Source organism: Haemaphysalis longicornis, unplaced genomic scaffold, assembly GCF_048455015.1.
Source record: "Haemaphysalis longicornis isolate Haplotype H1 unplaced genomic scaffold, Haemaphysalis longicornis Haplotype H1 scaffold_9, whole genome shotgun sequence".
Taxonomy (NCBI): Eukaryota; Metazoa; Arthropoda; class Arachnida; order Ixodida; family Ixodidae; genus Haemaphysalis; species Haemaphysalis longicornis.
In genome coordinates this window covers 29894969-29920344 of record NW_027526460.1, presented here as the reverse complement: position 1 = coordinate 29920344, position 25376 = coordinate 29894969, and the positions used below count along the sequence as shown (strand labels likewise).

General features: G+C 50.0%; 1 protein-coding gene and 1 pseudogene across 2 annotated transcripts in view; one reads left to right on the top strand and one right to left on the bottom strand.

Moving 5' to 3' along the window:
- The window catches only part of LOC144153722 (rho GTPase-activating protein 18-like), a gene marked incomplete in the record, with an annotated part of 196060 nt that overhangs the window by 45105 nt on the left and 125579 nt on the right, over positions 1 to 25376 (top strand).
- LOC144151419 (uncharacterized) lies at positions 62 to 25239 on the bottom strand (annotated as a pseudogene). Its single transcript, XR_013318870.1, has 5 exons — positions 24990 to 25239; positions 10282 to 10390; positions 9069 to 9368; positions 3552 to 3833; positions 62 to 1698 (listed from the first exon to the last, which is right to left on the bottom strand). The product of XR_013318870.1 is annotated as an uncharacterized LOC144151419 (transcript).

Here is a 25376-nt window from a genome sequence, read left to right as displayed (position 1 = left end):
AGGCACGCATAGCAGCGAAAAAAACGTAACATAAAAATTTCGTGTCAGTACTCCTTTAAGTAGTCCCTGCTTTGATTGACTGGCACGATTTCTTGCTCCCTGGTTCGTATAGAACCTGAACTCACCGATAGCATACAGCCAAACCTTCCCAGACATAACCTTGCCCTTTCATGAAACCCACGTTTCCGTTCTACGTGGTTCCCATAACGCGTCGTCTAGATGAAGTGCGGTCGGTCAAAAGTGCCTGATTACCGCGGGTGTAGCTATACAATTGATTGCAGGCGCCATACGACAGCCCGCCATCTGTGGCTGGATTGTGGCGAAATATGTGAACAGTGAAAAATGAAGCATCGAAGCATCGACGGAGCAGCAACGGGACCGGATTACTCCACAAACGATGCTATTTGTAAGGCCCGTGGTATTCAGGCGTTTTTTTTTTTAATTTGTTGCCGGCTGAATGCACGTGGTGTTAATAGAGTTAATTTTTTAGATAAGGTATTTTTAAAATAAAATGTTATTTTCATTTGCTATATGTTTCGTAACTAGCTCGTGGGGTAACGTCGCGACTGTGCGGATAACACATCGTGGAGTGCACTTAACTGATTGTGCGTATAACAGACTGTGCAGATACCAGATCGAAGTCTAGGAAATTCGGGATATCCCCAAGTTCCGCGCCCATTTTCATTTCGTTTTCTACATAATTCTATTCTTAACCGTTCGTGACCACTTACAGGACCCATCGCGAAATTTGTTCGCCTTTCTGCAGTACCCTTTCTAACGCAGCGGCATAACCTAATTCTTGGGGGAGGAAAAAAAGCGTTTAAGGCGGTAAACGCTTGCAAGGGGCGTACGTACATGCGCTTTCTATACGGGCTAGCCTTAATGCTAAAGTCGCACGGTTTGATGCGTACGGCTCGATTTGAAAACTCTAACGCCACCATATTGGGGCGGGTGCTGGACGGAAAAGCCAGCTTTACACTACTTGCGCGTGATCCCTGGGCAGCTACGCATAACCCGACATTACAGCACTTGTAATCATCATCATCAGCCGCTTATTTGGGTCCACTGCAGTACGAAGGCCTCTCCCATTGACATCCACCCGCTCCTGTCCCGCGCTGACCGAGTCCATTCTCCGCCTCCGAATTTTCTTATTTCATCTTTCCATCGAGTTAATGGCCTTCCTCTCCTTGACCCACCTCTCGGTATTCATTTTGTTACCCTCGTGATACACCTTTTGTCTGTTCGTGTCCCTGCATGGCCAGCCTAAGTCCATTTCTTTTTCTTAATCCACTTGTGCCCAGTCAGTATCCAACGCGCTGCAACGCGCTAACCGCATGCCCGAACTCGCGACTCTTGGCGAGTTACAGTAGTTTGTGTTGCGAAATAACAAAAGGAGAAAAGGTGTACAAAAGGCTTAGCGACACATCGACGTACGGTAAACAAAAAAGAACAATATTTGGCCATTGTCGGTTTTCGATCTCGCGGCGCAGTTCAGCAAGTCTCGTGTAACTGGTGGTGGAAGTTCACTCGACGCCGTGGGCACTGTAGAGGCTTCTGGAGTCCCTGGTGACGTTCCGGCGTCGTTCTTCCTTGGCTGCAGTACTCGGGCTATCCCGGGTTTGCGAGGAACAGCGGTTCATGGGCTGGCGGTGAGGGGCGCGTCTTGCGTGTCTTGGTCCGCCGGTCCCTCTCCAGCTCCTGCAAGCGCGCGCGGAGTGCACTCCGGTATTGCAGTGTAACCAAGCGCTATCCAACACTTTCAGTATCAAAAACTAACCAATACCCCTGTCACATGGCAGATTTAATGACATTTAGAGCAAATGCCGTTTGCTCGAAATTCCGTTAGTTCGGCGCTACGCGGGAATACCGAATGAAATTCGAGGCGAATGGCATTTAGCGGCTATATGAGGTTGGAGAGCTCATTCAGCGGCCAAATGAGTAGCCTCCACAACAGTGACGCTTCATTAAACAGGAAAGTTCAGTAATAATCCAAAGAATACTGTTTCTACAAGCTGTCAGTGAACTTACATTTTCCCCTCCATATTATTTTTCAAGTAATGAAAGACAAACAAGTACATACGAAAAAAAAAAAATCTCGTCCTCAATGCGCGCGCTACCCTGATACGGATTTCTCACGGACTTGTTCCGACTTGTGATGTCCAGTTATGTCACCTAAAACGTTATTTTCTTCTTTTCAGTTTTAAGAAAGAAATATTTGTTTTGTTTTCAAAAACTCTCCTGTATGAAAACATTCTAGACGCACTCGAACTATAACTTTGCAATTTTGCGAGCTTGCTAATCGAGCTTGCTATCACTACCAAACGACATTTGTTTCGCCATGTAGCCCCGCACGACCTAACCGAATGTCATTAACAGCTGATGTCATTCACTTTAAACGACTTTAGGTTTGCCATGTGACAGGAGTATAACCGCGTTTGCCTCTTGACAACGCACTTTACTGTCTGGTGGGGCATGAATGAGCCGACCGGTGTAAACTTTAGGCAGAAAATAAAATTGAAACTGTTCCGTCGAATGAATTGACGAAGAACGGTGTTCGCCATATACACTTAAAAAAAATCGCCCCAGCAGTGTATACGCCGCAGAAATCGCTGTATACACTCTAATAAACCTCATGCTGGGCCACGTCATTCGCCAAATTCGCACAATTGGTCGCGCTGATTGGTCGTTCTGGGGCATAGTGGTGAAGCCCACCTGCGGAGATTTCTGAGAGAGTAGTGCATGTTATTCGCGAAAGTTCGGCCTGCACCTGCGTACGTTAAGCGCTCTTTACGACAAAGACCGCGGTACAGCGAAGTGGCTTCACTTATAAACGGTACTTCACTAAAAGCGGAGGTCATTTGCTCTCCATAAACTGCAGTACTTGGGACCGTGAAAAATTTCGAATAAAGCGAAAAATTCGAATAAAGCGATTTTGTTGTACCTAGGATTTATTATACTTGCAACGTGCACTACCGAAGCTTTTAGTAAGGTGCATTCCACCTCTATTAGAAGTGTTCCGTCGCAGTGGTTGGAAATCGAGCTCTTAGCGGGGAGGCGCCGCAACCACTGATCCGCCCCTACGGATCGGCAAAAAATATTCGAAGAGCGTGTGCTTACCGCATACAGCTAATACAAAGGGGCCTATCTGCTATAAAGATCCCGCGCAGCTGTTCGCTGTTGGTGTGTTTCCCTATAGCGTCAATGATGTTTTGTAAGCGAGCTCATCTGCAAAAAACGTGATTTTGGCAGAGATGCTGGCCGTTATACAGCTCGACGTCTACGATACAGCTTTGATACACGCGCATATACGGAGATTGCCTTCCTACGCAATAGAGCTATGGGCAACTGCGCGTGAGAGCCGTGGCTTTATCGCCCACACGTGCGCGTCGTGCACGCTAATATACGCAGCGCGTGGTATCGAGCATACTTTACTCGCATGCTTTGCATGATCTTCGAGCGCGGGACTGCTTCCATCTAGGTAGTCGCTTTTGTGCCTACCTGCCCCGTTTGGGGCTCGGTGGCGGCCTGTCCGCGTTCTGGCAGATACAAACCCTTGCGTGCATCAATGACTGGCCACGGTTTAAAGCTGCCGAAAAGCTGCCGGCTCGGTGCGCAGCTGCGTTGTCGTCGTGGGCACGCGCGCATGCGCAGTGGCTCAGTCCTTGTGGATGCCGATGGTAAGGCTGATCCACTTGGGCAGCAGGTCCCTGAGCGAGACGTGCTTGACCGCGTGGTGCTCCTCCTCCACGTGCTGCGCCACCTCGTGCTCCACGTGGTGGTGCTCCACGTGGTGGGGCTCCTCTTGGTGGTCCGCGTGGTGGTCCGCTTGGTGCCTGCACCCGCCGCAGAGAGAGAGGGCGCTGCATGCATCATCCAGTGCAGGGTGGTGTCGCAGATAACTATTTATTAGAGCGATCGAGGTGTTGTCATTGTGAGCCCTGATACAAGAATTAATTAATTAATTAATTAATTAATTAATTAATTACTAATAACAAGATATGTCGTAATTCGTAGAGCACGCAGTGGCATTCAATTTGTAATAGAAATTGAGCGCAAAAAATTGACACGGGATACAGGTAGACCAGACTGAACTATAGCGCTCTAGCGCCTTCTGTTCTTCTTGTGTCCTCTGTCAATATTTTACACTCAATTTCGAATAGAAACATGCACCAACTTTCCCAACGGCAAGCATTATTAAGCGGCATTTAGCTATATTTCTGCGACTTTGTGTACTCCTGCCAAAGAAAAAAACAAACAACAAAATTCTAGGCCACATTGCTATACACATATCTTTACGCAGAAGCGTAAAGTGCTGTGATATTGGTTTTCACGCCGTATCAGATATGTCGTAACTTGTAAGGCATTTCGCCTACAGCTGCGAGGGCACGCAGCAGAAACAATAAAAACGATACCACAGGAATAAAGACAGCAGCAGGAGAAGAGACAAACATATCCGCAGCAAGGACAGTTGTAAACACAACGGCAACAGTGGCCACGTCGAGGTGGAGGAGCATCATAACCGCACATTTTGAATTGTTGAAGACGAAAAGATCACAACCGGCCATAACAAGAATTCACCGCCCCAGTTTGTCAGTGGTGCAAAAATTTCTTCTCTTATTATTATTCATTCATTCATTCATTCATATTTATTTGCCACACCGGAGGCCGTTTTCGTGCACTGAACAGCGGCGTTACGGGCGCGTCCGGGCTCAGCCCAATTTGAAGCGGTTGGAGAAGGGCACGCACGACTTTCCACCGGACGCATAGCATATTAGCCGGTTCCTCGTGATCAGTATTTCCGGGCAGCGGAGCTAATTTCCGGGCAGCGGAGCTAATGTGCGTCAATTTACAAATAAAATAAAGAACATAATAGAAAAAGAGGGAGTGGATATCCGAAGGCGGAGAGTCCAAGACGCCTACACATCTGCAAGTTCTGCCCAAGCTCTTGTTGCTTCCTTGTTACCTCGCGGTAGCCGCTGACGGTAGCGCTCGTAACTAATGAAACGTGTCTGTTTTATTTCGTGTCATGCTGTGTAGCAACAAGGCCTATTACGACGTGTGTGTCGTCATGCCCCTTATAAAGGAGCGCGATGGAGGACATCGAATTAATTAACTTTGACGGCCTTGAGTCTCCTTGCGTACACCGCAATCACAATCACAGTGTAGGTGTAAGTCTATTTGGATTTCTTTTTTTGTTGCGATGCCGCGCCTCTCCCCGCCGCCTGTCCCTCACGGACGGAACTCAGGAGTGCGCAATTCTTAACCGTAATTAGCGCCTACTTTGAGCCATTTAAATTTTCCCGCGTGAATTCGCGTCAGCTCTCAATGCTTCGGTGACAGTGCTCGTGCCGGTTCACACACAGTAACACGGCGGCTCCTTGGAGGGCAACCTGTTGAAGCAACCGACAGCCAAGTGTCCCATGTACTGTCACCAACAGCCAAGTGTTACACCGCGTGCTCGTGAGGACAATAGCAAGACGCGCGGGTGATCCCACAGTTCACATTTCGTCATCACATTTTCGCGGCGTTCATACGTATGCACGTGGTTTTTAGGGACTTGAGGGTGGTGCCTTCAACGCGACCGAACACCGTTTCAAAGCTTGCACAAGAAATCTAGGTCAAGGTCATACGGCCGGCGTGGCACACAACTTTCATCATTTTTTTCCAAGTGACTAAATGGAGCTGGTGCCAGAATGCGGGAGTGTAAAGGAATTGGCGTGTCTGCGTGTGTGTTTTTGCGTGCCGCCGGAAGCCGACGTCTGAGAGCGTGGTGTGAGCATAACTGGAGCGCAAGTGGTGAAGTAGTCATCCTTTACCAAGCTGTATCCAGCATGTGTGGGTTGCGCTTAAAATGTTTCCGAAGAAGTGTCGGGACTAGCAGAATAAAAATTCCCGGGCGCGATATCGCCGTCTTCAGTGCTCACATGTCTTAGTGATCACGTTACCAATTGAGGCGTCAAATCCATAAGGTACCTGTACATCATATCTGGATGCTGAGCCCTGGTAGCATACAACAAAATGAATGAGTAACAGTGACTTCGAGAATTAAAATGAATTTGTTTGCAGTTGCCACTTTCGACGACCATGGTGATGATTACGATTAATGTACTAAGTTCCGATAATTCTTTTGGCCCACGCTGTACGTATTACGGCTTCATATGTAGCTCTTGTCTTGAAACCACAGGGCAGTTAAAGCATACGCTTAAGAAATGGAAGAGTGCAACGCACCATCCTCTTATTTTTTCTTATTGCATGTCAGCACAACAACACAAGCATAGTTGCGCAAGGACCAAGAGTGGCCAGAAGCGTACCAGAATTTTTGAGAATCCGTATATATCGAGTTACCTAAATTCAGATCTGTGTTCTTCAGGTCTATAGGGATAAACGCTGCGTTGGCATTAGCGAACATTTTATACCCCCTTATCGATTGATGCTTCTTTAGAAGGTCAGCAAAAAAATAAGAAGACACCGAAGCACAATGTCATCTTTTATTGCGATCTAATCACTTCGAGGTGGTGTCCACATGATTCTTGCGGGGCGTCGGGACAGCCTTCTTCGTCTCTGCTTGAAAAATCACTGTCGTCCTCCGTGGCAACTTCACCGCGGGCGTTGCGAGCTGCACTTGACTGAACTGAGCCAGGGGCTTAATTATGTTTACTTTGGGCATGGTTCGCTGCTGCGTCATGCATCTGGGCTTGCCGCTGGATATTTGACGTGAAACTCAACGCTCATGGGGATGCGTGTACGGTGGACGGTGGACGGACGTTAGGCTGTATGGGCTGGTCACGCAGCTTACGTTTAATGCAACGGTGAATGACTGAAATGGTATTTCTGCGAGACACGCTGAAGGATAGACGATGGCGATCACATTGCGCTAACTGCGTCTTCTGGTGTAATGCTGTAAAACTGAAAAGAGAGCGGGCTTCGATTCTCGCCAGCAAAGTTAGATTTGAGTGCGTTGTTATTGGATGATGATGAGGGTCGTATTCGTGTAATGAGACGGGAGGATTAATTCGGAAGCGATGCGCTGAGCAAATATGTATGGCGACAGCAGCTGAAGTCGCAACTGTCAATCTATACCCTGCAGCGTATACCGGAGTGCCCTGAAAAGCCGTTAAACATCCGGGGCTTTTCATCCGGGGCTTGTCAATTTGAAGCGTTTATCTTCTTATGTGTGTTTGTGTGCGATGCGCGTGTTGGAGCAAAAACCTATATATCTTATTTCAGAGTGAAATCATTCGGGTTTTCTTGCCTTCGAAGCCAAAGTTTGCCTTTGAGCTCAGTTTTGTGTGACGAGCCCTGTATACACTGTAAGCTCCCGGCTTTCTTTCATTTGAAGACTGTGTTGGTGTTTGTAGCTCAAAATCGCGAGATTGCTTTCATCTGGGCGAACGGGACGACCACGAAGCATACTATCTGCCTGCAACGTGTGCCGCTGTGGCGCCTGCCGCGACTAGCTGAGCGTGCCTGCGAGACACGCGGGATCATGCTTTCGAGTCCTTGGCAGTCGAGTTGCGCCGCTCTAAGTGTGATCCCCTGCAAAGACAATCGGCACACGTGGTAAAACCTGCAAAGTAGCCAACACACGCTCACTGCTTTCGTTTTTCAAACGTGGATACAACAGTCCGGTTTGACGTCGTGTAAGATTGGGGTTACGACGAGGGTAGCCCGAAGACGGGAAGGGACTACATTGTTAATGAATTGCGCGGTACTTACACGATACGAAACTTCAACAAGCTCCGCCCCTGTGAAACAATTCCGAACACGTTGAAGGCGCGAGGGTTTAAAACAGTTCGTTTGTGCCGAAGCAACCAAGCACATTTCAGTGACTTAGTATCGTTGCCAAGTATGTTCAACATTACTATAGCGTACAATCGGTAAAACGCTTGTCTGTAACACAGCTTTCGTACTTCCAGCTTTATCCTGCCTCGCCCGAGCGGAGTTTGAAGAAAACTACTGCGGCGTTCTGTAGTTTAAGCCCACCCGGTTTGTCCTCAACATATTTGTAAAGAACGTGTTTGAGCAGTTTTTAGATGTAACTAGTTGAAGCTGAAATCGCTGTTATAAACAGACGTTTTACTGACTCCACATCTGTTAAAAATTGTTTGAGATTCGTTTCGCATAATTTCTGACGTTTGCTGCCCTAACTTGTCTGACATAGTGGTATACTTTTTGCAAATGTGTTGCGCCCTGCGCAGCTTCACTCCTTCATTCAAGGATTGGTATCTCCGGGAGGGAGGGTTATTGAGGTACGTATTTCCGAGTGCCAAGGCGGCTATTCCGGTACGCTATGGTCGCCGCGGCCTTCTTGTTGCCTCCGGCGGTCCGTCTTTATTTGGCTCGGCCGATCAACCGCGACGGTCACGGCTTGTTCCCACACGGTAAAGCAGGAAATCTCAGTTATGTTCCATTATTTATACGTACAGCTCTTTTTGGAAGCGTGTGCTCATTCTATCCTCTTCGTTCTTCTTGCTTGGCTTCGTGTAGTTGCTACTTGCTTCGTGGTTTGGTATCAAGCCATCTTTTTGTCGTTGCTTCCGACAGTTTCACTTAATTCTCGGAGTAGAATCTCGTGCACTTTTCTTTGTTTTATTCTTTAAATCAGTCGGTAGGGAAAATGCGTCAGCGTTTGAGCGTAGACAACGTCTTTGTCGATGCACTTGGCCTGACGAATATGTTACGAGAACTTTACTAAATCCCTCGGGATTAGCACATTTGAAATATTACCTTTGCCCGAATGTTGCTCAAAAAGTTTCTACCGTGGGCTACGAAGGAGACGCTATTTTGAGGGCCCTTAACCTGCCGGACTTGTCCGTCCTTGCCGAAACGTCGGCCGCAGCTACCGCCTTCTAGTGGCCTTATTTTTTCCTTTTAGTTCGAGATGATGTTACTGCACCGGCTGAGTTCGTAACGCGAAGTCTGGCTAATTCAGAACCTAAAAACGCAGTTATATCACTTCATACTTGTACTGGAATCAAGGCTGTCGAAGGAGCGGAAGCTTACGGAAACACAAACGCCACCTCGTAATAATACGAGCCGCTTGAAGGTATACAGCGTCGAGCACTTACCCCGATGACTCCCACGGCTTGGATTCCCACGGCTTGGATTCCCATGGCTTGGACTCCCAGGGTTTCCAGGGCTGCGCCTCCCAGCCTCCCGGCTGCGCCCAGCCGCCGCCTCCTCCTCCGGACTTCCATCCGTCGTCGGCCTCGTCCTGCCAGCCCTTGTGCTCGTCCTGCCACTCGTCCTTGTGCACCTCCTTGACCACCTTGATCTCCTTGACCACGGGTATGGTCTTGTACACCGGGATGGTCTTGTAGATGGGCACGATCTTGTACAGGGGAACCTCCTTGTACACGTGCTTCACCCTACGTGGGAATCGGTTGGTGACATTGATTATTGACATCGAAGAGAAAGACCTGCCCAGTGTTTGCAAACAACATCGAGAAAACTCTAGACACTTACCGCGGGAACGCGTACTACTTTTCAGCCAATGCTATTTTGACGGCTGTCGTTACGGACGGGAGTACCACGACATTAATAGGGTGTCGCGTCGGATATATAAGTCGGTAATCTACTTCCCAGCGCGACGTCACGGAAGTGCTATGGTGCTGTGGTTGGTAGCAAGTTCTACAAACAAATTCCTCTCCTATGCTCTGGGCTTCTGTTACCCTTCCCTTTTATACAAAGTAAGAAATCATGAAGAAAAATCGCTAGGATGTCCTTACTTCGGCAGGCAGCGGTATTCCCGTATTTGTTAACCGGCGATAGAAATTATGCCCTTAAGGTGGGATATTATGTGGCGGGGGATTTCGGCCGCGGGAAGGCGTATTTCGTATAGCGTGGACCACTTGCATTAATTTTTCGTTCTAACAGGGGACGTAAAGCACAACGGCGACCGGTCAGTAGCACTGACCGTCAATAGCGTGACATTTCGGAGAATATGTGACTGCATCTATATCATTGACCAAACTTGCAACGCTTTGGTATGTGTTTTGCTGGTTAGGCAGGGTTCATTATCCGGGTGTTCCACTTAGGGGTTTCGTTACGGTGATCTTGTCCTGTGTTTAGTCCTACGGTATATTTCTGCAAAGCCGTAATGTAAGTATGCAGTTTGTCCAGCATCGCGTGTTATGTACTTCTGGACAATGAAAAATGTCCGCCATGTTCCCTTATTCACTTTTTTTTTCGGAATCGGCCACACGCACGACTTCTTGGCTGACACTCGATACGCACTGCCCACTTCTCGCGCGCGTGTTTAGGGGAAGGAGAGGAACGTACGGTTTGATGAAGATGCTCTTGCTGATGGTGAGCCAAGGAATGATGTGGCCCGCCTCACAGCAGGCTGCCAGGTAACAGGCCGCCAGCAGTGCCACGGCCACCTTCATGTCTGCGGAAGAGACAGAAGAAACAACACACGCTCGACGTCGAGTTCATTTCATTGTGACGTCCACTCATTACAAGCGCAACGGTTGCCTGGGGGAAAAGTGAGTCAAACACATGTCTCGTATTAAATCTTGAGCTGGGTCCGGTGGCGTTAGCAAAAAAAACACAAAGAAAAAAATCGATGATGATGATGATGATTCCTATTGGTTTCCCCTTTGAAGCGGGGTGATGACATGTCATCTTACCAAAAAGGACTAATATAACCATGTTTTACACTCTTGGTTTAATACTAGCGCCGCCTGTAAAGGGTGCACCACCGCAGACAGGGTATTATAACAGTGAAGCCGGCTTTCGCGCCTGCTCGAGTAACCACCTGTAACAGAACAAAAAAGTATTTTGTGCCTAATAAGCTTTTTGTGCCTGCACTAAGAAGCGCTAGTATTAACCCAAGAGTATAAAACATGGTTATATTAGCCCTTTTTGGTAAGATTACATGTCATCACCCGCTACAAAGGGTAAACCAATAGCAATCATCATCATCATCATCATCATCATCGAGTGTGAACACAAAGGGCATATGAGTATACTCACCCCTTACTACAATCAAACCCGGTTATAGCGAACTCTAATATGCGCCGCGATTAGTTCGATATATCCAATAGTTCGATATAGCCTAAACTGTCTATAACGATTTTTTCGTTACGAGTTCGCAATAGACGGACTCCCGCTGCCAATATCACATGGAGAAACGAACACATAAAGTATGCCATTACCTCACACAAAGCGATTCATTTATTGCATGCAATAAAGCTACTTTCCGCCTTGACTGCCTACTTCGCAAAAGAGCGGTGATTTTCGTTTTCACTTTCTTTTCGGAGGTAGCACCACTTCAAGTCCATGTCCTTCAATATCGAAGCAATATTGGCTGACTGGATGGGCTCCGTCGTGAATCCCGTGCGTCAGAAACAGGTGTCGGGCGTCACATCGCTGTCTCAACATCTCAATCTACGCTCCGAGACCCCATGCATTTCAGTGGCAATTGTAGGCGCGCCGAGTTCGATATATCCGATGTGAACTTCGTTATAAGGAATATGCTTAGCGTGCATTTTCGTAACGGATTTGGTTTTGTTCGATACATAGCACAATTCGCTCTCACCGGGTTCGTTATAATAGGGTTTGACTGTATGCCATTTTGAAGGTGACAGTCTTTCGTGGGCTACTAAAACGCAAAAAAAAAAAAAAAAAAAAAGGCGCAGCTAGCACCAGCGGTGCAAGTCTGGAGAAACAGCTGAGCTGGGGGTCGACCTAGCTTCTTCCCACCTGTGATCCGCTGTTAGTGTTGGGGACGGACCGGAACGGCATTGTAAAATCCGGCTAAACTTGGCCTAACCCTTCAACACTTAGCCTAGCCTACCACCAACTTCGTAAATCCTAACAAAAACTTAGCAAAGCCTAGCAAATGCTAGCAAAGATTACCAAAACCGGAATAAGATAGGCCTACGTCCAGCTCCGCTGTTTTCCAGCCCTCCACCACTACTGCAAGATGCGGCATTTTTTTTTTTTCAGCACGGAAAGCGTGTTCGCTTAAGTGGCTGAACCTGCAGACCGCCGCGGTTCACCAGCATACTATTCCCATACGCTCTTGCGGCCATACGCTCTTATCAACAGAGAAGCGCGAGCCAGATCTCCCGTTCGAAGTGCTGGAGAACTTGGCAGTTGTCCATGGTTCACTCCACTATTTATTGCAACTCGCGAGTACAGTACCGGGCCTGGAATTTATCACCGCGCTATTACGCCACCTTGATATCTTCGTGGTATCGTGCTTCCTCAGAAAAGATTGGCATATTCTACTCTATTTAGATTTGTACACAAAATGTCGTCATTTCACACCTAGTTCTTTTATTTTGTGATCAGTGCGTGATAGAAATATTTTTATAGGGTAATTGCGATTATAAGTTCGCTGGCAGTTATTAATGTTCTTTCCTAATTGTCCTTTTTTTTCTGGCGATACGATGTTTTGATTCTTTTGCTACAGCTCTATCGCTTTATGTGATAAGCTCATTTAGTTAACTCGTTCTCACCAAGAGTAATAACGCGAACGACAGTCACTGGTTGAATTTCCCCGGGAACGTCGTACAGCGCGTTGTTACTCTTGGTGAGAACGAGTTAAAATCACTAAATGAGCTTATCTCATAAAGCGATAGAGCTGCAGCAAAAGAATAAAAAAAAGTATCGTATGCCTTTCCTATTATTGTACTGTGCAGTGTCCTTTGACGTGCAGTCTACGTCATAACATACGAGTTTTATCACGCGTCAGCCAGTATCCTGCTCACAATTTTTTGTGAAAGCCGTGTTACTTGTCAAAGCCGCCGTGGCGTCGGCACGATTTTCCTTCGCAACCATTGCGGCGCCAGTGTACGAATCTCGTTACTGATTTACGTTGTTTTTAGAGCGACAGCTCTCTGCTAACCTTCCGGGTTAGCACCGTCCGGCACACGTGCTGAGAACAATATCATGTACCGAATGCTTCACGGGCGTTAAAAAAGAAAGCCGATTTCGGGGGATGACGTGAAGGGGCTGAATGTATAACAAAGGAAAGTTCTGTACGATCATTTCAGCCCGTGAACGCTTTGGTGTTGTCGTCCGCTAGCGGGACATTCCAATGACACGTATCTTAAGCGGGAATCGGCAAACCAGCTAAATACACGTTAAGAGCAAGTTCTGCAAGATCATGTCAATAGAACGTGATGGCCTGCATGTGGTGGACTCGATGATGGATTCGATGTGAGCACGTGATGAATTCGATGTGAACACGGAGAGTATACATCGCGTTTTCAGCAGCAACCGGTTATTTGCCTGAACTTCTATAAACACGCCTGCTCACACAGCACAAACAAACACTTCAAGATAGGCTTCCGGTAAAAGCATGACATTCCTTAAAAATAGCCTCTGTGCACATCAGTTTACATAGGTACTATCTCTGGACACTGGAGTACAGTAAGAGTGAGGTGGACGCCGGGGTGACGACACCGGAGTGACGTGGGCTCCCTGGAGCGTACGTCACTGCGCGTTTGGATGAAAAAGGGCCAAACCGAGCACTATAGGACTTCCCCTGCAATCTGCAGTGGTTCCTTTGAGCCTCCCGGGCAGCGTTATAACGATTCCTGTGTGCCACCCAGTGCTCGCTCAGCACACGCGTTGAACCCGATTTCTCGCATATCTCCTCTATCGCGGCCTGTTTACCCTCGCCGATTTGCTCTTCGCTTCGCCTCTTGATTGTGGGACAGCTTACCGAGTCATCGCGACGGGCCGTCTGCCTGCCTGCCTGGGCCAGCAGGGCGAGAAAAAAACCGCGAACAAATGGAGGTACGCGGCAAGGAGAAAATGCGTAACCGGAGAGCGCTGTGAAGGCGCTTGACGCCGTGCTTGCATCGGGAACAGCCGTCGCTTGGGGTCACTGATGTGTTCGGCGCGTGCGATGTGTTCGACGCGTACAACGCGCTCGCGCTGGCGCAGGGCCTCGCACTGTAAACCGGCCGCGTCGGTAGAATTTGCTTCTCTTTGCCACCGTTGCTTATTGAACGTCGCAGCTAACGCTGGATGCATCATTCAGGACGTTCGAGATGCGTCTGAGATGCGTCTTAAAAGCACCTCCCCCGAGATGAACTTCTGGCGCCGCTCAGGTGTCCCGCAAGCTTAACTCCTCGGACCATGTAGCATTAACTAAGAGTATATTGATGGTGAGGTCTGAACACTTAAAAAAAAAACAACATTGTTTCGGTTTGTAGAAGTTTGTTGTCTTGTGTGCATTTGGAACTAGGATAGCTAATGCGAGCGTGGTATCGACACAAGCCCCCTTACGCATTCCTTGCAATTTGACTAACACGGCCGCCATATCTGCTCTTTCAGTATTTCACGCTGTGCTTGACTATGTTCAGCTAATAGCGTGGCCGGCAGGCATGGGGTTGGGAGACGCCCGTACAGCCTCAAAATTTGCTTTGTTCAGGACCAGACGAAGCGCATTGCACCAGGAACACACAAGGCGAGTGTGTCTTTTCACATATAAGGGATGCCTTACGAGCAGTTCGCCCTTTCGAATGGATTAAAAGGCAATTACGCTCTCGTGTAAGATTATGGACCGCGATGGTCATGGATTTTGCGGACGAATGAGCGAGGGCATACCCCACATATTGAACAGCGGCATGCCTGTGAAGTTTGTTCTGCCTTATGCTTAGCTTAAATTTACCCGCAAAGTTTCCTTTGCCTCAAATACTTGCGCGGACAGGTTTAAAGTTAGCTTGATTGATTCCTTCATTTAATTATTGCTAATAATATTCACTTTATATCGGGATGATGACGTGTGCCATGTCACCAAAATAGCTAACGTATGGATGTTGCACTACTATATTGTATTTTTAATTCCTTGCGTGCTATTACCGGTATGCTCAAAAAAATTTATCCCATTACGGGTGGTAGCTGGTACCACTAGCCACCAGCTGGTAGCTGGTACGGGTGGTGGCATGGTATCTTCACCTCCCGGCCTTTCCGCTACTAAAATTTCAACCATCTTGTAGACACCTCTACATCCTTGTAGTTCACATTGTCCTTAATAGCGAGTTTTAGCTGCCCGTTTTTCATGGTCCGCTCCGCTGCGATAACAAGCGGGAGCGCCACTGCACATGCGTGGCAGGCTTGGCCGCGAACGGCATTGACTGCGGTTGCGCCGAGCAGGCCGCCGATACCGCAGCGGACCGTCGAGAACGGTCAGCTAAAACTCTCTATTATCTTCAAACCGTAGGTCTTCGGGAAGGCGAAAACTTCCCTCATACGGATTTGGATGGATACAATTACACTAGCTTTCGCTGTATAGCTGGGCTTGCCGCAAAGCATATTTCGTCCGCGGACGTGCATCACAAAGATGACGACGGCAATTCTCCCGCTTTCCAATGCTGGTGCTCTCAAAGCGGCGCGTGACAGCGCAACAATGACGGACGATTGTGCCGAGGCGCCTCTGCACAGAACGAGCGCACAGCAGGGCGTCTGGCTCGGAGCGAGCGAACCGCACACGTCGTGGCCGCAGCAGCAGCAGCACTTCTTCCCCCCAGTCGAACGGCGGCAGACCAGAAGCAGTGCACGGTTTGCGGGGCAGCGGGGCACTGGTTTAAGCGGCGACCCCCGAAGCGCGCGCGCTCTTGTCTGCCGTACGCTGACCTACATCGGCGCGCGCTGCGCGGCTGAACTTGAGAGGGAACGTGCGGTGAACGACCTGCGAACGCGCGCCCCGACCGCCGGAAGGCAGCGGCAGCAGCCTTGCATAACTGAACGCAAGCTCGCAGTATCGGGAGAAAGTTGACAGGGCCGACGTTCCCGCGGGCCATCTCTCCCTCTGTCCGCATGCAGAAGCCTGGCGGTCGGGTTTGCGGTCACTTTCACGCTCGCTGCATGCACCTGTCTGTGGTTCCCTCACTCACCCTTCCCCTGATCATACGGGCGAAGGAGCCTTGATTGCATGTGATGAACGCGGAAGAAGCGCGCGTTATCTGTCGGAAACCTTCGGCGCATAATTGAGAGAATTTGGGACGTTACGGCTTGGTGACCGTTATAAAGTGCAAGTTGCAACCCTTCCGCCAGTGGAAAGGCAAGTTTGCCAGGCCACGACACTATGAACTCGAGATTTGTAACAACGAATGCAGTGCGTGGCATGGTTCCTGCGAAGATATATGTCCGTGCATAGTGGAGGTCGTGTGCATCGAGGCCAGTGTTCGGAGTACAAGAAGGCCTTCTCGAAAGCAAACCCTCTCTGCACTGATTGTTCTGTTCACCAGGAAGTGCAAAACATGCCCCTCACACAGCAAGCACCTTATTCTAAATTATTATTTACAATTCCTCGTGATACTTCTCCGCACTCATCCCTCATCACGACGATTCTTTCCGGCGGACCAATCTCCTGACTTTGCCGAACGCTAGAAGCTACCGCTAAGTAAGTGGGCGGAGCTTGAAGGGAGCCGTTCCTTGTGTCTGCAAGTCCCGCTGTGTGGTGATTCACGTTTACTCCGCTAGGAAGCAGTTTTATTACGGAGGGCTGGTTGTGCCGATACGAGGAGAGCGTACCAGTTGTATGGCACGGGGCCACGCTCGAAATTGTGCTGCTTTGTCAACGGCCGAGAGAGCAAGGCTAGTGCTTCGGGTGGGATGGGGACCGGTTCACTGTTAACGTCAGCACTTTGCGCCGCTATCCGTTTAAAAGACACGCTTACCAGCATGACCCTAACAAGGACGGACAGAAGAGACACAGGACGGCGCTACCTAGTGGTCATGTTTTGTGCTCGATACCAACCCGTATAACTTTCCGCCCTAGCTGTAGTCTTTTTTGACATAGGAAACAACAGCTCCGCATCTTTTTTCTTTTAAGGTGAACAAAAATCGTAAGCCTTTCTATTCCTCTTTTTCATACTAGATTTTGAAATATTGCCACACTGGTACCCTGACCACATGCTGCCCAGATACGCTGGATTTGTTACGTTTCTTGAGTAAAATAATCTCTCACAAGGACGCGGGTTCGATTCCCGGCCGCGACGGTCGCTTTTCTGATGGAGGCGAGAAGCAAAAACGCCCGTGTGTACGATATTTCGGCGCATGTTAAAGATCCCCAGGCGGTCGAAATTAATCCGGAGCCCTCCACTACGGCGCGCCTCATCGCCTGCGTTGCGTCGGCGCGTTAAAGCCCACAACCAATCAATCAAATCAAAATAATCTCTCTTTAAACACTCTCAACTTTGTCCCGTGTAACCTAGCAAAGCGACTCGGCGCTTGGTTAGCCTCCTGGCTTTTCCTTTCTCGTTCTTGTCCTCCTCTTTGTATAAGGGTCATGGAGCGCCTATTTAACACTCTAGCGATGTTGCTTTCTTTTGCAGCTTTCTTCATCGCGTCCGTTGTGGCACCGCGCACGCAATAGTGGTTTCCGGCTGGTTCGTTTTTATGCACGGCTTACTCTGTTGGGTAGGCCACATCATAAAACCACAAGCAAGCTGGCTTATATCGTACAAAATGCGCTGCTATTTCCAGCCAAGCTTTGCCGCAGCCCCAACGGAAGAGCCTATTAGTGCGGACTTCCTCACGAGTCAATATACACACCGTTGCTTTCATAAAGCTAAAAAAGAATGGGGTGGGAGGTGGAGGGGGAGATTCTGTATAGTAGAATAGAACTGTCGTGGCATCTTGCCTTTTTTTTGTGAGTGTGAGGAACGAGGGCGTCCGACTACTCTATGTTCGGTAATAATGATCCCGAAACGACCAGCTCGACCGAAACGGAAACTACGGGAACGGGGACATTTCAGCCATCAAAGTGCGGGCCTCAAAGTTTGTCCGTTTGACGTTACTTTATGGTATGCGGGAATCTTACAGGAAGCCATCTAGACGCCTCGAGTGACTTGGCATATTCGTACCGCTTCTTCGCCTTCCACTCAATTGGTTCCTCGTCGGGCAAGCGTGTTGAAGTCCTTAAAAAATGGCATGTCATTCCACCCTACTGTTTACGCATTTGTCACTGTTTCGTACTGAGAAGACGACTGTGGTCCTATACTTATTTCGTTATTTCGCTCTTCACTTTCGTGGCCAGGAGGAGAAGGGCTTCGATATGGGCGGTGACGAGCGTGGAGGCAAGCGTGCATACATTGCATCCTGTAATTTTTTTTAAAAAAAAAGCTCCTCGCAGCACTTAATACCCGTGTCACACGTACACGAAAAATGATACAAGTGCTTAATATCTTAAGTTTTAATGGCAATAATTCACTGCTACACACAAACGTCTAATGCCATTCGCTCAAATGTCATTTTTTGGTTTAAGGTTCTGCACTACTCATTCGCCTTCATGAACTCCTTAAATCTGCCTACTCTCGAACGCGATGGGCACCAAATGGAACCAACGAAACTCTCAGAACCAGAGTGTTGACGCGGAAACGTAGCAGAGCTCCGAAATAAGACTATTTTCTGTGCTCTCTTGGTGGCGAATTTCTGTATAGAAGACGAAGTTCTCTACATCAGCGGCAAAAGGCAGAACGCCATGTTTCGAATATTTCGGATTTGGCTACCCTTTGGCAGGCGACGACATCTGCTGAAGCCACTTGTAGAAACGGCTCACACCATTTTTCACGAAACACTTTTTTCTCATAACGTTTTCTTTCACGCACACACACACACACACAAAAAAACATTTTAAATCCTTCTAAGACCTTTTGCTCTACGTTAAAACTTCTAAAATATGAGTTCATTCCTCTTTTTGGTCATTATCACCATCCTGCCGAACACATTTAATGTATTTGCGCTTTGGCGTGTAGCACAACCCGCCCAAATAATGCCATTCGGTTTCTTAAGGCCTTAAGCACTGAATGTCATTTTTCGTGCACGTGTGGCACGGGTATTATTAGTCTGGTTACGAGGTTTGAAGGCTAAATAAAGCCTAGCGCTACTTTATTGTCAAAGGCCTCTTCACTGCTACATTATGTTTGCGTCTCTCTAAATCTTCCCTTTTCCTTTCGTTGCTTCGTCTTTTGGCGCAAATTATTTCCACAGGCAGGGTGGCCAAACTTGACGCCGCAGCTTCCCTAGAGTGAAGAATTCTCTGTAACTGGCGTGTGCCTGTTCTACCCACGCGCCGTCACGTTATTCTGTCACACGGCACGCATTAGCCTATTTTTCCGTTGCCGGCATCGCGTTGAATTAGTGCTGTGCCCGGCCCCCACTCTGGAGACCAGGGTTCAATTCCCATAAGACCCTAAAACGTGTTTCTTATTTACTCTTTACAGCGGCAGCCATTTTCTGTACCGGGTAGTAACAACAACGACAACAACAACGCTGGTTTGTTGTAGAATTGTGCACTTAAAGCTTTCGCCTCTAAAAGTGGAGGAAAGGATAAGGCCAGAAGAGGAAGTCAAGCGAGGCAGTAGGGAAAGCGATATGTGTTACACTCGGCCATCCGTGAAACGAAAGTGGTCGTCGGTCGCTCGATGCCGGCCGGCCGAAATAATAAACAGAAGCCTGTCTCGGGCAGCGTCTGCGTGGCTTCGGGGAAGCCCTTGTGGCCAGTGCGTTGCTGACGCAGGTGTGCTATACGAAAGGTTGGTTTCGGTACCAAGGGCAGAGGTAACTAACATTTACGGAAGGGTAAGCGCATTGCGACACAACGGCATATGCTACAACTGAACAGTTGCACAAGCAAGCGTTTACGCTACTTCGTTTGCATCTTTAAAGGGACCCTGCCACACTTTTGTCAACTTTTTTTTTTTGAAATCTTAAATGCTTGCAGAACGTAGTCACCCAGCACACCCAGTACTTTGATTAGGGGGTCGCAAAGTACCGCAGCCAAAAATTACTGCTCTATGCCCATCAGATAACTTGGAAACTCGCTCAAAAGATTTTTCCCTCTTTCCCGGTCTTGACGTTCTTCGACGGCTCGAAATACGTCACTAAGGCCATGTAGCGGCTGTTGGCCGGTTCTCCTTTAGTTGCTTCAATGAACACTTTTCGATAGCGGAATTTTAAAAAAGCCACAAAAACAAAGCAGAAATGGAAGACGTATCTGGTAGGACGAGCCAATCGCGCAGTGCCGCTCCGTGCTGGCGACAGCTATAGCTTTCGCAGTGGTTCCAGACGCGAAGGAAAGAGTGAAAGCGGTTATCGAAAGTGTTGCAGGGTCCCTTTAATACAGTCCAAGCTCAGAAGGTAACGAATTTAGAGGTAAGTACAAACAAAATCTCCAAACAGGGGCCCTTGTCAATTGGCCTTGATGTTAGCGCAGTCTGGAGAAGCTCCCGTGGCTGTGTTTTTGCGGGGCGACCTGTGAGAAGCTCTGCGGCACTTGGGGCTTCGTGTATGCCGTCAAATTAATCGTAGCCAGAGTTAACTGAGATATTGTGTCATCGCCGCTCTCGCGTATTTACAGGTAGCCGCTTAGGGAGGTCACACTCGCCTTCAGGCACTCTTGCTTCGTCGTAAGCGTCGGCCACCTCCACCACGCAATAAAATCACCCTCGTCGTACATCGCTTCCTCATTCGTTCCTCCGTGTAGTTTCTCAATGAATGCCCCAGAGGAAGCGCCAAAAGAGAGAGGAGATAACGGAGTACCTGCTCAGCTCGATGGCTCCATCGATTTGCCTCCAATTCCCCGCGGTATCCGATAACAGCGAGCGGCGTTCGAGCACAGCCTCCTCGGCCGACGGCGGCGACGTCTCAGCGATTCGGCGATGCCATCAGCTGGGTGCGCGACGACGCGATGCCATGGGTCGACGCCCCGCGGCGGTGCTCTCGTGGCGGCCGTCTCGTCCTCGGTCGGGGAGGCCGTGCGGCGACGTGGGCCGGCGAGACTAGAGTGCTGCGCCCCTTTTTTCCTCGTCCTCGCCAACGGTGTACTACGCGCGCCGTTCTCGATTTTGGCCCACCCTCGCTCGAACGCTTTCCCCGCGCGGTTCGCTGCCCTTCTGCCTTTCGCCGGCGGCGGACTCACCGCGCCGAAAGCGGCAGCTCCTTCTGCGCCCGGGAAGATCCGCGCTGTCCGCGGGTCCTGGTAGCCTCCCGCCTTGGTGGCCTTCGCTCGCCCGGCACGTTCACCGGAGCACGCGGAAATCACTTTCTCCGCCCTGGGATCTCACGAGCATGGTCCACTGGCGATGAGCCGATGAGTACGCCCTCACTTTCCACGCGGAATTACAACGGCGTCGTGAGGGGCGAGGGGCCACAGGTCTTCTGGGCTCTTTATCCCGCTATCTGATGCCCTGTTCTTAGTTGCTTCCGCTTTGTCGTAGCGCGTTTGTTGTTTTCACCGTGCCCTCTCCGAACGGTCGTAATGAGATGTCCCCGGCTGAAAGACAATTAGGAGCTGTTCGCGTGCCGGTTTCCCGCTTATCGCCCGTAGAATAACAGCCGCTGAACGACGGTGCTATCGGCTGGCGTTGTACTACGTGCTGTCAGGCGTGAGCTATCGCTGGCGCGTTCTGCTTTTCGGTTGGGTGTGGGTTCGTACCGTCTCCTTCTCTTCAGCTTCCATCGTTTCCACATCCTCCTCGGGGCGGGCCAGACCAGCGTGCGCTGATTCTCCGGGTCACTGCATTCTTTTTGACGCCATCTATCAGCTCCATCTTCCCGGTCCGAAAAGTTTTCGGAGCTCGTGAGGTATACTAAGTTTTGAAATGATCACAGCAGGAATGGGCTTTCCGATTTTGTAAAGTACGAGGGTCGCTAGCGTTGCAGGAGGATTTTGTGAGCAGCCGTGTCGTCTTGGGCACATGTTGAGCTGGAACGCTGAAGGCTCAAGTATGTTCAGTTTCAGGCGTAAAGGGTAACTTTGACCGCCCAGCCACTCCCCTGCCCCCACCCATTCCCCCCAAAAAGAAAGAAGCTCCGACAACCCAGGTCTGCGTGACATTATTGATGAGAAGTATATTTTCCTGCAAAAGCTTCATCTCTCTCTTTATCGGGGTTAATAAATTCTGATGATTGGTCTTCAATCTTTTGCGAAACATCAGAACGCTGGCCCATGGCTTTATCTCTTATCCTTTAAAGTGTATCATGCAATCTGAGCAGGCTGCACAGCCAAGATGAAGTTTGGAAATGTCGTAATTCACGCCAGCACTTCATAGCCCATGGGCGTTGCTACCGTCTCTAGCACAAATGCGTAGCCGAGCAGAACCGAATTGAAATTCCGCTTGGGGGAAATCACGCTCAAACCGTGAGGCTGAAGCTGGGATTTCTGGCGTCGACATTTCTCTTGACCGACTTCTAGTTGACGCATTCTGCTTTTGCTGGCAATCGAACCTTAGTTGGACTTCATGCTAAGCCATCCCACCAACCCAGTCATGTCGGAAACTACAAAGGAATACACGAAAAAATTCCCCCGCATTTCCCCGAGGGGGAGAATGTGAAAGTGCGAATGCACGGTTGTCGGCCCGCTTGCGGCGCTTGCGCTCGGCCCCCGCAGCCCACCGCCTCGCCGCCTTCTCTTCCATCTCTTCCATCGGGTTTGTAGTATCACGTGTACACCACGCAGTTATCAAGCCGCTATAACGCCGCTGAGTTAGGCCGTTAGGTTGTTAGTGGTTGGGACGTCATTCAGAAAACGCCCCGTGCCCCGTTGGGTTCGACTGGCGCAGAGTGCACGCACGGTCCCATTTCGAAATTCGCGTAGTTTTGCTTCCCAGGCTTTTCTTTCCTGGCGTGTGCTTTGCTGCTGCAGGAAGGGGGCGCAGGAAGGGGGCGGCTGCGGAGACGTCACCGCGCCCCTCGAGGCCTCAAAGTGGCACGCGATCCAGGAAGTGCAGCTAACCACCGACCCCGCGGGAACCCCGCCTGACCCGTGGTGGTGTGCGTAGAGCCGGAGAGTGGTACGTGCGCACTTTCGCTGCCGCCGATTGTCGGCCGACCCACTTGTCGGCGGAAAGTCTCCGCGCTCGCAAGGTCGACGGCGGCTGCTCATCGCTTCATCAAGTACGACAAAAGTTGAGGCTTTTATGCGCATCGGAGCTGGGTACGATTCTTTCCACCGGATGAGACACATCCGGAAAGGAATTCGCACCCGACAGGACATACGGATGCACACAAAATACTAATACGGATGCACACGGAGAACGCGTATACTCATATGCTGTTTATACTGGGGGTAGCCTCTCTGACACGTATTAACTTATTTGGTCAAACTCGTCAAGAACTCCACCGGGGTAAACTGCGCTAAGGAAGACGCCACACAGAGAGAAGTACACAAGGACAGGCGCAGTCCTGGTACACAAGGTACACAAGGACTGCGCCTGTCCTTGTGTACCTTGTGTACCAGGACTGCGCCTGTCCTTGTGTACCTCTGGCGTCTTCCTTAGCGCAGTTTACCCAGTTTGAGAATATGCGCCTACTCGCCCAACAACAAGTTCTTCTAAACTCGTCAAGAACGTAGCAATTCAGCCAGCGCCGCATGGCCTGCTGGAACTATCTACTTACAAGATGTTCTGAAGTCCGCAAGGTGGCATATCCAAATGTCGGTTACCCGAATGTCTAAATACTGGTAAAAAATACAACGGACTTACTCGATTATTCTTGTGCCTGACGATTGAGCGCCCTTGTTGAAGACATAGAAACGCCCGCAAGCAACTAAATTACGCAAGGAAACCCGCCCCAGCCGCGCCAGTGATGTACAACGTCTCTCGGCTTCGTGGCTCGCACCGATGAATAGCGGGCGCATGGGGCAATCGGGGTAATGGGCAGCCCCGTTCGTTTTGGATAGGCCTTTGCAACCCGGTTACAACAGTCCGTGCGTGTGTGCGTGACACGCAGGGCGAGCCATTTTGTGGTCAATGTGCCGCGTGACTGCTCCGTGTGCTGTGGTCGCAATGCGGCCGTAGACTCCCACGCACAGACACGCCGTGCTCCATTTTAACGCGGGGCAATCAAAGGGCTGTCGAAGCACGCATTGCGTTGTGTGCGAACTAGAACTTACTGGCGATGAGAATGAGACGCAGTTGCCTTCTGGAGCCATGATCGGTCATGGCCTCTCGCGGTCGCAACGAGATTTTGCAGGGAACTTTTGAGGTCGCCCATATGAATTCGTGTGCTTTCCGCAATGAACCACGGGAATGAACGGGGATGTAAAACTTTGTTGAGTAAAAGAAATTTTGAGAGCAACTAAGTACTCATGGGTTTGAATGCGAAAGCAGTAATGTCGAATTGAACGTCTTAGACGCCCTGCTTCCGCCTCGCGTTGTCGGAGGGCTTTGTAGTCGTACCGCTTGGTGCACTTTTCTTCGCGAACAGCCTTAGCGCTTTCTAATGGCTTAGATCTGGCTCCTACCCGCTGTGCCACTGCTTGTTCCTGCCGCCGTGCAGTGGGGGAGTTGACGACGGTGAACTTCGCTGATTCTCTGTTCGCTCGTTCGATTGAGTTCTTGGATCCGCTCCCTTCACCTGCGCTGCACTGGCGTGGACTGCCACCTCTCTCGCTGTGGAACGCCCCGTGCTATGACCCGCTTCTGAGAAAGCCGTTCTTGTGTTACGGACGCCCGAACGTCGCCTTTTTTTTTGCTCAATGGGCGCTTTTATTGCCTTCGCAATGAAAGTGGCCCGCCGAACCGACTCTTGAAATCTCAAGATGGACGCCTTCAGCGTTCGTTATGTAGCTTCTCTTGTGCGCGAACTGCATTTATGCACAAGCTGATTGATTTTCCTCTCGGCCTTTTCGTTCGCTTTTCGCCTCCTCCTCCCGACTCATTTTAAAATACCGTTTCGGTGCAGCCACCGAGCGTTCTTTCTCCTCCTTTTGCACCGGCTTGGGATTCAGTGCGCCACCCGACCAAGCCCCGTACTGGTGTTATGCTACCGCTTCGCCCTTGTAACGGCTGCGGGTGCCGTTTCGCGCATCTCTCTAGAGAGGTATCCTTCGCGCACAACATCCGTCGAGCACACGTCTTTTCGATGAGACTGTCGTCCTCGGGACGTCTTGCGCGCGTCCCGTCGCCGAGCTTCTCGGACGTCGGCGGCCGGTCGTGCGCGGCGAAGGGCACGCATTCTACTCGCCGCAAGGTCAGCGCTTTCACGCGCACGCGCTTTGACCGGATGCGGGGAGGACTCACCTGTCTCGGAAGTTGCGGTCGGAAGGAAGCGCTGTGCCCGGCTGGCGGCCGGCGCCCACGAGGGCGGCTCTTGTTGGCGCCGCCGATGTGTGTCGCCGGCCGGTGGCCCACTTGCGCAGCGGCTCCCATTGGTCAAGAGCGCCGGATCATGGCGGCGCGGTGACGCAAGTCCCCGGCGTGTGCTCGGGAAATCGGTTTCGAGGATTCGTTCTGGTTCAGACGCGCTTGCTTTCGCCAGTTGGAATCGCGGCCGAGCTGCGTCTTGCGCAAACAAAGGTCGCGCACTGCGATTCCCGCCTTGCCTGCGCCTGCATTTTGCACTCTCCGACGACAGGGGCTCTGGCGCAACGTCGATCCGGTGGCCGGATATTTCCGGCACGCACCCTC